This window comes from Microcebus murinus, chromosome 18, assembly GCF_040939455.1.
Source record: "Microcebus murinus isolate Inina chromosome 18, M.murinus_Inina_mat1.0, whole genome shotgun sequence".
In the NCBI taxonomy this organism is placed as follows: Eukaryota; Metazoa; Chordata; class Mammalia; order Primates; family Cheirogaleidae; genus Microcebus; species Microcebus murinus.
In genome coordinates, this window is record NC_134121.1 from 1,467,123 (window position 1) to 1,476,870 (window position 9,748).

General features: G+C 63.6%; 3 non-coding genes across 3 annotated transcripts; all 3 read right to left on the reverse strand.

Moving 5' to 3' along the window:
* LOC142862024 (5S ribosomal RNA) lies at positions 1–119 on the reverse strand. The gene has a single exon (XR_012913170.1). It is a non-coding gene; the product is annotated as a 5S ribosomal RNA (ribosomal RNA).
* A 3,799-nt stretch (positions 120–3,918) lies between these two features.
* Positions 3,919–4,037, reverse strand: LOC142862025 (5S ribosomal RNA). Its single transcript, XR_012913171.1, has one exon. It is a non-coding gene; the product is annotated as a 5S ribosomal RNA (ribosomal RNA).
* A 3,787-nt stretch (positions 4,038–7,824) lies between these two features.
* Positions 7,825–7,943, reverse strand: LOC142862026 (5S ribosomal RNA). Its single transcript, XR_012913172.1, has one exon. It is a non-coding gene; the product is annotated as a 5S ribosomal RNA (ribosomal RNA).
* Positions 7,944–9,748: the final 1,805 nt, after the last annotated feature.

Sequence of the window (9,748 nt, forward strand, 5' to 3'; positions counted from 1 at the left end):
AGCCTGTGGCACCCGGTATTCCCAGGCGGTCTCCCATCCAAGTACTAACCAGGCCCGACCCTGCTTAGCTTCCGAGACCAGACGAGATCGGGGGCGTTCAGGGTGGTGTGGCCCTAGACGGCGGCGGAGGGCGCCCCTGCCCCGCTCGAGAAGCCGAGCCTCTCTGGGCTTCCCCGCCGCCGCCTCCCGCCCCAGGCCCCGCGCCGGGCCGGGCCGGGCCGGTTGAGTTCGCCGGCCGGGTCCCGCTGGCTCCCAGGGACAGGGGTGATGGGCGGGGCGGGGCGGGGCGGGGCGGGGTGGGGGGCTGTCTCTCTATACACACACACACACACTCACACTCACTCACACTCACACAAGATGCGCCTCCACGGCTGGACTCGCCAAGGTGGAGCCCTCCCAGCCCCCCTCGTCTCCTCGCCCGGCCTCCTTCACCTACCCGCTGCCCACCCCCAGCGCGTCGCTGCCGCTGACTGCGCACGCGCGGGACGCTCGCCCTTTGACCCCAGCCAGGGGCCGCCCTCCCCCACAACCCCTTTCAGCTGCGCCCCCCCCTCGCCCTGTGGGTGGGCTGCCGCCTATTCCCCCCGGGCCAGGGCTGGGGCACAGCCAGTGTATGGGGCGTCTCTCTCTGGGGATGTGTCCCATGGGTGGGGTGGGGTGGCGTGGTTTGGGGGGCGCTGAAGAAATCAGTCCCCTCCATCTCCTACCTCTGGAAAACGCCCAAGCCCGTGGAGAACTGCCGGCACCGCTTCGTGGGGGCCGGGACCCTCCTCCGTGTCCTCCTGTGGCCCAGTCCAAGGGGCCTGGGCCTGGCCGGGGCTGCATTGGACCCCGACCACCCTGGCGTGTGGACTCGCTAAAAATCGGCCATTAGATATTGGATTCCAGCTTCCTGGAGGTCATTTCACTAATGAGTGCACCGGAAAGAGTTTCCTAATCCATCTGTGAGGGTGGCAACTGAAAGAGAATTTTAAAGCTGACAGAATAGGCGAGGGAAGGCATAGGAGATTTCCACACCCAGCAAGGAAGACTTTCCCGAAATGGAAGAAAGAAACGAGCAAACAGAGACACCGGTAGCCCGCCCGGAAAAGAGTCTGCCCCTGAGAGAAAGCACCCTGACCAGGTTCACCCGTGGGTGGGTGGCGAGCCAGCGGCATTCAGAAGAGCGAGGCCCGCAGTCTGTGCGGAAGACACCTGCGCTCGGGTGTGTGTGACGGCGGTGTGTGTGGCGGCGCGATTCACAAGCAGCTCTAGATGTTAAACCAAGGAGAAGCCAGGGAGTTCCCAACGCCCCAGGTGTCCTCAGCCCACGACTGGCTGCTGTGGGAATGCGAAGCCCGGCTCCTTGTCTCAGAGCGGGGTTCCCAGGAGGATCAGGCTGAAGCTGGGACTTGGCCTCAAAGTGTCCCCTCGCATGGCCACCCCCTTCCCCTTCCTGCTCCTCTACTCCTGGTGCCCCTCCATCCAGGGGCCAGACCTTAAAGAGTCACCGCAAGAGAATCCTGGTCCCAAAGGAGCATTCTGGGGGACCGGTGCTGAGAGAGGTTGTGGGCATGGCCCGCTGGGGCTCTGCCCGACCCAGGGCTGAGAGATGCCACCTCCCAGCTCTGGGTCCCTGCAGGAAGTGTTGGCAAGCACAGGGCCGGTCCTCCAAAGGCCCAGGTGCAGGGAGCCAAGGCCAAGCAGCCTGTGGAAGAAGCCACTTGCCGTGCCACCCCGGGAACAGGACTGCAGGCCCCGGCCCTTCCCACCTCCTCCTCCTCCTCCTCCTCCAACTCCCCCCCGCCCCACCCCCACAGGGCACAGGGCTCAGAGACACCTCAGACTCTTGCTACCCAAAGTGCAAAGGGCATCAGTTGCTCCTCCAACCCCCCCCCCCCGCCCAGCAGACCACGTTGTCCAGCCAGCCCCCGGGCCTCCCTGGGGTGCCCAGCACAAAAGTGCAGACACCCACCGGACCCTCAGTCTCAGTTTTCGGAGGTTTTTGCCACTCTAAGGACCCGCAGGCCAGCTGGGCCTTCGGGCAGGACAGAGAGCCCCGGAATCCGACGTGGAGAGCTGCGTGTACGTCCCCATCATGATGCGGTCCCCACCTCCGCGGCTCTCCCCTTGCGGGGAGCGGCAGCCCAGCCGGCAGCCGCAGGGCCTCAGGGAAGACACCAGGCTGGGCCCCCGCGGCACAGCTGGGGCACGTCCCCCGCACTCACGCGACTTAGGGACGGCTGCTGGAGACTGCTGCGGCCACCCTGCTGCCGGGTTTCTGGAGGGCTTCCTGGAAGCAGCATCCACACCAAGCCCTTGGAAGGCCCAGGCGACGGAGGAGCCGGTCAGGCAGGGGCCGAGGACGGTGAGAGGCCGGGCGGGAAGGAGCGTGTCAGGCAGGGGCAGAGGACGGTGACCGGCCGGGCGGGGAGGAGCCGGTCAGGCGGGGGCCCAGGACAGTGACGGGCCTGGCCGGGGAGGAGTGCGTCAGGCAGGGGCAGAGGAGACGGGCTGGGTAAGGGTTAGGGTTACAGTTAGGGCACAATTCACAATCCCAAAGACGTGGAAGCGACCCGAGTGCCCATCCATCCAGGAGTGCATCAATAAAATGTGGCGCGTGGACACCACGGAGTGCCATTCGGCTGTGAGGAGCAGCGGTGAGAGGGCGCCTCTCGTGTTCTCCTGGCCAGAGCTGGAACCCGTTCCAGTAAGCCAAGTATCCCGAGAATGGACACACGAGCACCACGTGAGCGCGCTCACCAGCAAATTGGTACGAACGGATGGACGCCTAAGTGGACAGAGAGGAATCACCTTCATCGGGTGGGTGTCGGGCGGGTGGGGGGAGGGGAGGGGCATACACATCCATTAGGCATGGGGTGGGTGCGCACCGACTGGGGGATGGGCGCACTTGAAGCTCTGACCCGAGGGGGGAGGCTTGGAGAGGGCAAGGCACCCGACCTTAACATTGGTACCCCCACAATACGCTGGAACAACATGAGAGGTATATGAATAAGAACACAGGGGGGGCCGGGCGCGGTGGCTCACGCCTGTAATCCTAGCTCTCTGGGAGGCCGAGGCGGGCGGATTGCTCCAGGTCAGGAGTTCGAAACCAGCCTGAGCAAGAGCGAGACCCCGTCTCTACTAAAAATAGAAAGAAATTAATTGGCCAACTAATATATATAGAAAAACACAGCCGGGCGTGGTGGTGCATGCCTGTAGTCCCAACTACTCGGGAGGCTGAGGCAGCAGGATTGCTTGAGCCCGGAGATTGAGGTTGCTGTGAGCTAGGCTGACGCCATGGCACTCACTCTAGCCTGGGCAGCAAAACGAGACTCTGTCTCAAAAAAAAAAAAAAAAAAGAACACAGGGGGGAGGGCGGCACGGGCAACACATGTCACCTGAATACTTGTACTCCCATCATCTGCTTGAAAAGAGAGAGAAAAGAAAATGCAATCCTAGAGGTAAGAGACACTTTTTAAAAATAATGAATCCGAAGAGAAAAGTAAAAGGAGGCCTGTGGAGCAGGTCTGGGTGTGACTCCGGATCCCCCAACATCAGGTGCCACCACCAAAGATTCCTGCGTGTAGCCCATAGAACCCCAAAAGCAACGGGACGAGTTCTGGTCACATACTCCCTCAAAATGACATCCTGGCCTTCTTCTGGAACTCCCTCCCCTCTCAGACTCTCAAGGTTTCCTCCAGCGTGTCGGTTCCCACAGAGCAGACCTTTGGTCTGAGACCTGACAGTCCAGATGCCACGCATGCTGCCGCGTGGCGGCGGTGTCGCGGCTTGGGACAAGAGGAGGCCCCACGGTGCGGGCTGGGGCGCCAGGCACCGCGCGGGCGCTGAGGGTGGGGGTGACCCCCACCCCGGGCCGCCGCCTCGCTCCCAGAAAGGGGACAGAACAAGAGGCAAGAAAAAAAAAAAAAAAGCAGCAGCCTGTGGCACCCGGTATTCCCAGGCGGTCTCCCATCCAAGTACTAACCAGGCCCGACCCTGCTTAGCTTCCGAGACCAGACGAGATCGGGGGCGTTCAGGGTGGTGTGGCCCTAGACGGCGGCGGAGGGCGCCCCTGCCCCGCTCGAGAAGCCGAGCCTCTCTGGGCTTCCCCGCCGCCGCCTCCCGCCCCAGGCCCCGCGCCGGGCCGGGCCGGGCCGGTTGAGTTCGCCGGCCGGGTCCCGCTGGCTCCCAGGGACGGGGGTGATGGGCGGGGCGGGGCGGGGCGGGGCGGGGTGGGGGGCTGTCTCTCTATACACACACACACACACTCACACTCACTCACACTCACACAAGATGCGCCTCCACGGCTGGACTCGCCAAGGTGGAGCCCTCCCAGCCCCCCTCGTCTCCTCGCCCGGCCTCCTTCACCTACCCGCTGCCCACCCCCAGCGCGTCGCTGCCGCTGACTGCGCACGCGCGGGACGCTCGCCCTTTGACCCCAGCCAGGGGCCGCCCTCCCCCACAACCCCTTTCAGCTGCGCCCCCCCCTCGCCCTGTGGGTGGGCTGCCGCCTATTCCCCCGGGCCAGGGCTGGGGCACAGCCAGTGTATGGGGCGTCTCTCTCTGGGGATGTGTCCCATGGGTGGGGTGGGGTGGCGTGGTTTGGGGGGCGCTGAAGAAATCAGTCCCCTCCATCTCCTACCTCTGGAAAACGCCCAAGCCCGTGGAGAACTGCCGGCACCGCTTCGTGGGGGCCGGGACCCTCCTCCGTGTCCTCCTGTGGCCCAGTCCAAGGGGCCTGGGCCTGGCCGGGGCTGCATTGGACCCCGACCACCCTGGCGTGTGGACTCGCTAAAAATCGGCCATTAGATATTGGATTCCAGCTTCCTGGAGGTCATTTCACTAATGAGTGCACCGGAAAGAGTTTCCTAATCCATCTGTGAGGGTGGCAACTGAAAGAGAATTTTAAAGCTGACAGAATAGGCGAGGGAAGGCATAGGAGATTTCCACACCCAGCAAGGAAGACTTTCCCGAAATGGAAGAAAGAAACGAGCAAACAGAGACACCGGTAGCCCGCCCGGAAAAGAGTCTGCCCCTGAGAGAAAGCACCCTGACCAGGTTCACCCGTGGGTGGGTGGCGAGCCAGCGGCATTCAGAAGAGCGAGGCCCGCAGTCTGTGCGGAAGACACCTGCGCTCGGGTGTGTGTGGCGGCGGTGTGTGTGGCGGCGCGATTCACAAGCAGCTCTAGATGTTAAACCAAGGAGAAGCCAGGGAGTTCCCAACGCCCCAGGTGTCCTCAGCCCACGACTGGCTGCTGTGGGAATGCGAAGCCCGGCTCCTTGTCTCAGAGCGGGGTTCCCAGGAGGATCAGGCTGAAGCTGGGACTTGGCCTCAAAGTGTCCCCTCGCATAGCCACCCCCTTCCCCTTCCTGCTCCTCTACTCCTGGTGCCCCTCCATCCAGGGGCCAGACCTTAAAGAGTCACCGCAAGAGAATCCTGGTCCCAAAGGAGCCTTCTGGGGGACCGGTGCTGAGAGAGGTTGTGGGCATGGCCCGCTGGGGCTCTGCCCGACCCAGGGCTGAGAGATGCCACCTCCCAGCTCTGGGTCCCTGCAGGAAGTGTTGGCAAGCACAGGGCCGGTCCTCCAAAGGCCCAGGTGCAGGGAGCCCAGGCCAAGCAGCCTGTGGAAGAAGCCACTTGCCGTGCCACCCCGGGAACAGGACTGCAGGCCCCGGCCCTTCCCACCTCCTCCTCCTCCTCCTCCGCCCCGCACCCCCCCCCCCCGACATGGCACAGGGCTCAGAGACACCTCAGACTCTTGCTACCCAAAGTGCAAAGGGCATCAGTTGCTCCTCCAAACCCCCCGCCCAGCAGACCGCGTTGTCCAGCCAGCCCCCGGGCCTCCCTGGGGTGCCCAGCACAAAAGTGCAGACACCCACCGGACCCTCAGTCTCAGTTTTCGGAGGTTTTTGCCACTCTAAGGACCCGCAGGCCAGCTGGGCCTTCGGGCAGGACAGAGAGCCCCGGAATCCGACGTGGAGAGCTGCGTGTACGTCCGCATCAGGAGGCGGTCCCCACCTCCGCGGCTCTCCCCTTGCGGGGAGCGGCAGCCCAGCCGGCAGCCGCAGGGCCTCAGGGAAGACACCAGGCTGGGCCCCCGCGGCACAGCGGGGGCACGTCCCCCGCACTCACGCGACTTAGGGACGGCTGCTGGAGACTGCTGCGGCCACCCTGCTGCCGGGTTTCTGGAGGGCTTCCTGGAAGCAGCATCCACACCAAGCCCTTGGAAGGCCCAGGCGACGGAGGAGCCGGTCAGGCAGGGGCCGAGGACGGTGAGAGGCCGGGCGGGAAGGAGCGTGTCAGGCAGGGGCAGAGGACGGTGACCGGCCGGGCGGGGAGGAGCCGGTCAGGCGGGGGCCCAGGACAGTGACGGGCCTGGCCGGGGAGGAGTGCGTCAGACAGGGGCAGAGGAGACGGGCTGGGTAAGGGTTAGGGTTACAGTTAGGGCACAATTCACAATCCCAAAGACGTGGAAGCGACCCGAGTGCCCATCCATCCAGGAGTGCATCAATAAAATGTGGCGCGTGGACACCACGGAGTGCCATTCGGCTGTGAGGAGCAGCGGTGAGAGGGCGCCTCTCGTGTTCTCCTGGCCAGAGCTGGAACCCGTTCCAGTAAGCCAAGTATCCCGAGAATGGACACACGAGCACCACGTGAGCGCGCTCACCAGCAAATTGGTACGAACGGATGGACGCCTAAGTGGACAGAGAGGAATCACCTTCATCGGGTGGGTGTCGGGCGGGTGGGGGGAGGGGAGGGGCATACACATCCATTAGGCATGGGGTGGGTGCGCACCGACTGGGGGATGGGCGCACTTGAAGCTCTGACCCGAGGGGGGAGGCTTGGAGAGGGCAAGGCACCCGACCTTAACATTGGTACCCCCACAATACGCTGGAACAACATGAGAGGTATATGAATAAGAACACAGGGGGGGCCGGGCGCGGTGGCTCACGCCTGTAATCCTAGCTCTCTGGGAGGCCGAGGCGGGCGGATTGCTCCAGGTCAGGAGTTCGAAACCAGCCTGAGCAAGAGCGAGACCCCGTCTCTACTAAAAATAGAAAGAAATTAATTGGCCAACTAATATATATAGAAAAACACAGCCGGGCGTGGTGGTGCATGCCTGTAGTCCCAACTACTCGGGAGGCTGAGGCAGCAGGATTGCTTGAGCCCGGAGATTGAGGTTGCTGTGAGCTAGGCTGACGCCATGGCACTCACTCTAGCCTGGGCAGCAAAACGAGACTCTGTCTCAAAAAAAAAAAAAAAAAGAACACAGGGGGGAGGGCGGCACGGGCAACACATGTCACCTGAATACTTGTACTCCCATCATCTGCTTGAAAAGAGAGAGAAAAGAAAATGCAATCCTAGAGGTAAGAGACACTTTTTAAAAATAATGAATCCGAAGAGAAAAGTAAAAGGAGGCCTGTGGAGCAGGTCTGGGTGTGACTCCGGATCCCCCAACATCAGGTGCCACCACCAAAGATTCCTGCGTGTAGCCCATAGAACCCCAAAAGCAACGGGACGAGTTCTGGTCACATACTCCCTCAAAATGACATCCTGGCCTTCTTCTGGAACTCCCTCCCCTCTCAGACTCTCAAGGTTTCCTCCAGCGTGTCGGTTCCCACAGAGCAGACCTTTGGTCTGAGACCTGACAGTCCAGATGCCACGCATGCTGCCGCGTGGCGGCGGTGTCGCGGCTTGGGACAAGAGGAGGCCCCACGGTGCGGGCTGGGGCGCCAGGCACCGCGCGGGCGCTGAGGGTGGGGGTGACCCCCACCCCGGGCCGCCGCCTCGCTCCCAGAAAGGGGACAGAACAAGAGGCAAGAAAAAAAAAAAAAAGCAGCAGCCTGTGGCACCCGGTATTCCCAGGCGGTCTCCCATCCAAGTACTAACCAGGCCCGACCCTGCTTAGCTTCCGAGACCAGACGAGATCGGGGGCGTTCAGGGTGGTGTGGCCCTAGACGGCGGCGGAGGGCGCCCCTGCCCCGCTCGAGAAGCCGAGCCTCTCTGGGCTTCCCCGCCGCCGCCTCCCGCCCCAGGCCCCGCGCCGGGCCGGGCCGGGCCGGTTGAGTTCGCCGGCCGGGTCCCGCTGGCTCCCAGGGACGGGGGTGATGGGCGGGGCGGGGCGGGGCGGGGCGGGGTGGGGGGCTGTCTCTCTATACACACACACACACACTCACACTCACTCACACTCACACAAGATGCGCCTCCACGGCTGGACTCGCCAAGGTGGAGCCCTCCCAGCCCCCCTCGTCTCCTCGCCCGGCCTCCTTCACCTACCCGCTGCCCACCCCCAGCGCGTCGCTGCCGCTGACTGCGCACGCGCGGGACGCTCGCCCTTTGACCCCAGCCAGGGGCCGCCCTCCCCCACAACCCCTTTCAGCTGCGCCCCCCCCTCGCCCTGTGGGTGGGCTGCCGCCTATTCCCCCGGGCCAGGGCTGGGGCACAGCCAGTGTATGGGGCGTCTCTCTCTGGGGATGTGTCCCATGGGTGGGGTGGGGTGGCGTGGTTTGGGGGGCGCTGAAGAAATCAGTCCCCTCCATCTCCTACCTCTGGAAAACGCCCAAGCCCGTGGAGAACTGCCGGCACCGCTTCGTGGGGGCCGGGACCCTCCTCCGTGTCCTCCTGTGGCCCAGTCCAAGGGGCCTGGGCCTGGCCGGGGCTGCATTGGACCCCGACCACCCTGGCGTGTGGACTCGCTAAAAATCGGCCATTAGATATTGGATTCCAGCTTCCTGGAGGTCATTTCACTAATGAGTGCACCGGAAAGAGTTTCCTAATCCATCTGTGAGGGTGGCAACTGAAAGAGAATTTTAAAGCTGACAGAATAGGCGAGGGAAGGCATAGGAGATTTCCACACCCAGCAAGGAAGACTTTCCCGAAATGGAAGAAAGAAACGAGCAAACAGAGACACCGGTAGCCCGCCCGGAAAAGAGTCTGCCCCTGAGAGAAAGCACCCTGACCAGGTTCACCCGTGGGTGGGTGGCGAGCCAGCGGCATTCAGAAGAGCGAGGCCCGCAGTCTGTGCGGAAGACACCTGCGCTCGGGTGTGTGTGGCGGCGGTGTGTGTGGCGGCGCGATTCACAAGCAGCTCTAGATGTTAAACCAAGGAGAAGCCAGGGAGTTCCCAACGCCCCAGGTGTCCTCAGCCCACGACTGGCTGCTGTGGGAATGCGAAGCCCGGCTCCTTGTCTCAGAGCGGGGTTCCCAGGAGGATCAGGCTGAAGCTGGGACTTGGCCTCAAAGTGTCCCCTCGCATAGCCACCCCCTTCCCCTTCCTGCTCCTCTACTCCTGGTGCCCCTCCATCCAGGGGCCAGACCTTAAAGAGTCACCGCAAGAGAATCCTGGTCCCAAAGGAGCCTTCTGGGGGACCGGTGCTGAGAGAGGTTGTGGGCATGGCCCGCTGGGGCTCTGCCCGACCCAGGGCTGAGAGATGCCACCTCCCAGCTCTGGGTCCCTGCAGGAAGTGTTGGCAAGCACAGGGCCGGTCCTCCAAAGGCCCAGGTGCAGGGAGCCCAGGCCAAGCAGCCTGTGGAAGAAGCCACTTGCCGTGCCACCCCGGGAACAGGACTGCAGGCCCCGGCCCTTCCCACCTCCTCCTCCTCCTCCTCCGCCCCGCACCCCCCCCCCCCGACATGGCACAGGGCTCAGAGACACCTCAGACTCTTGCTACCCAAAGTGCAAAGGGCATCAGTTGCTCCTCCAAACCCCCCGCCCAGCAGACCGCGTTGTCCAGCCAGCCCCCGGGCCTCCCTGGGGTGCCCAGC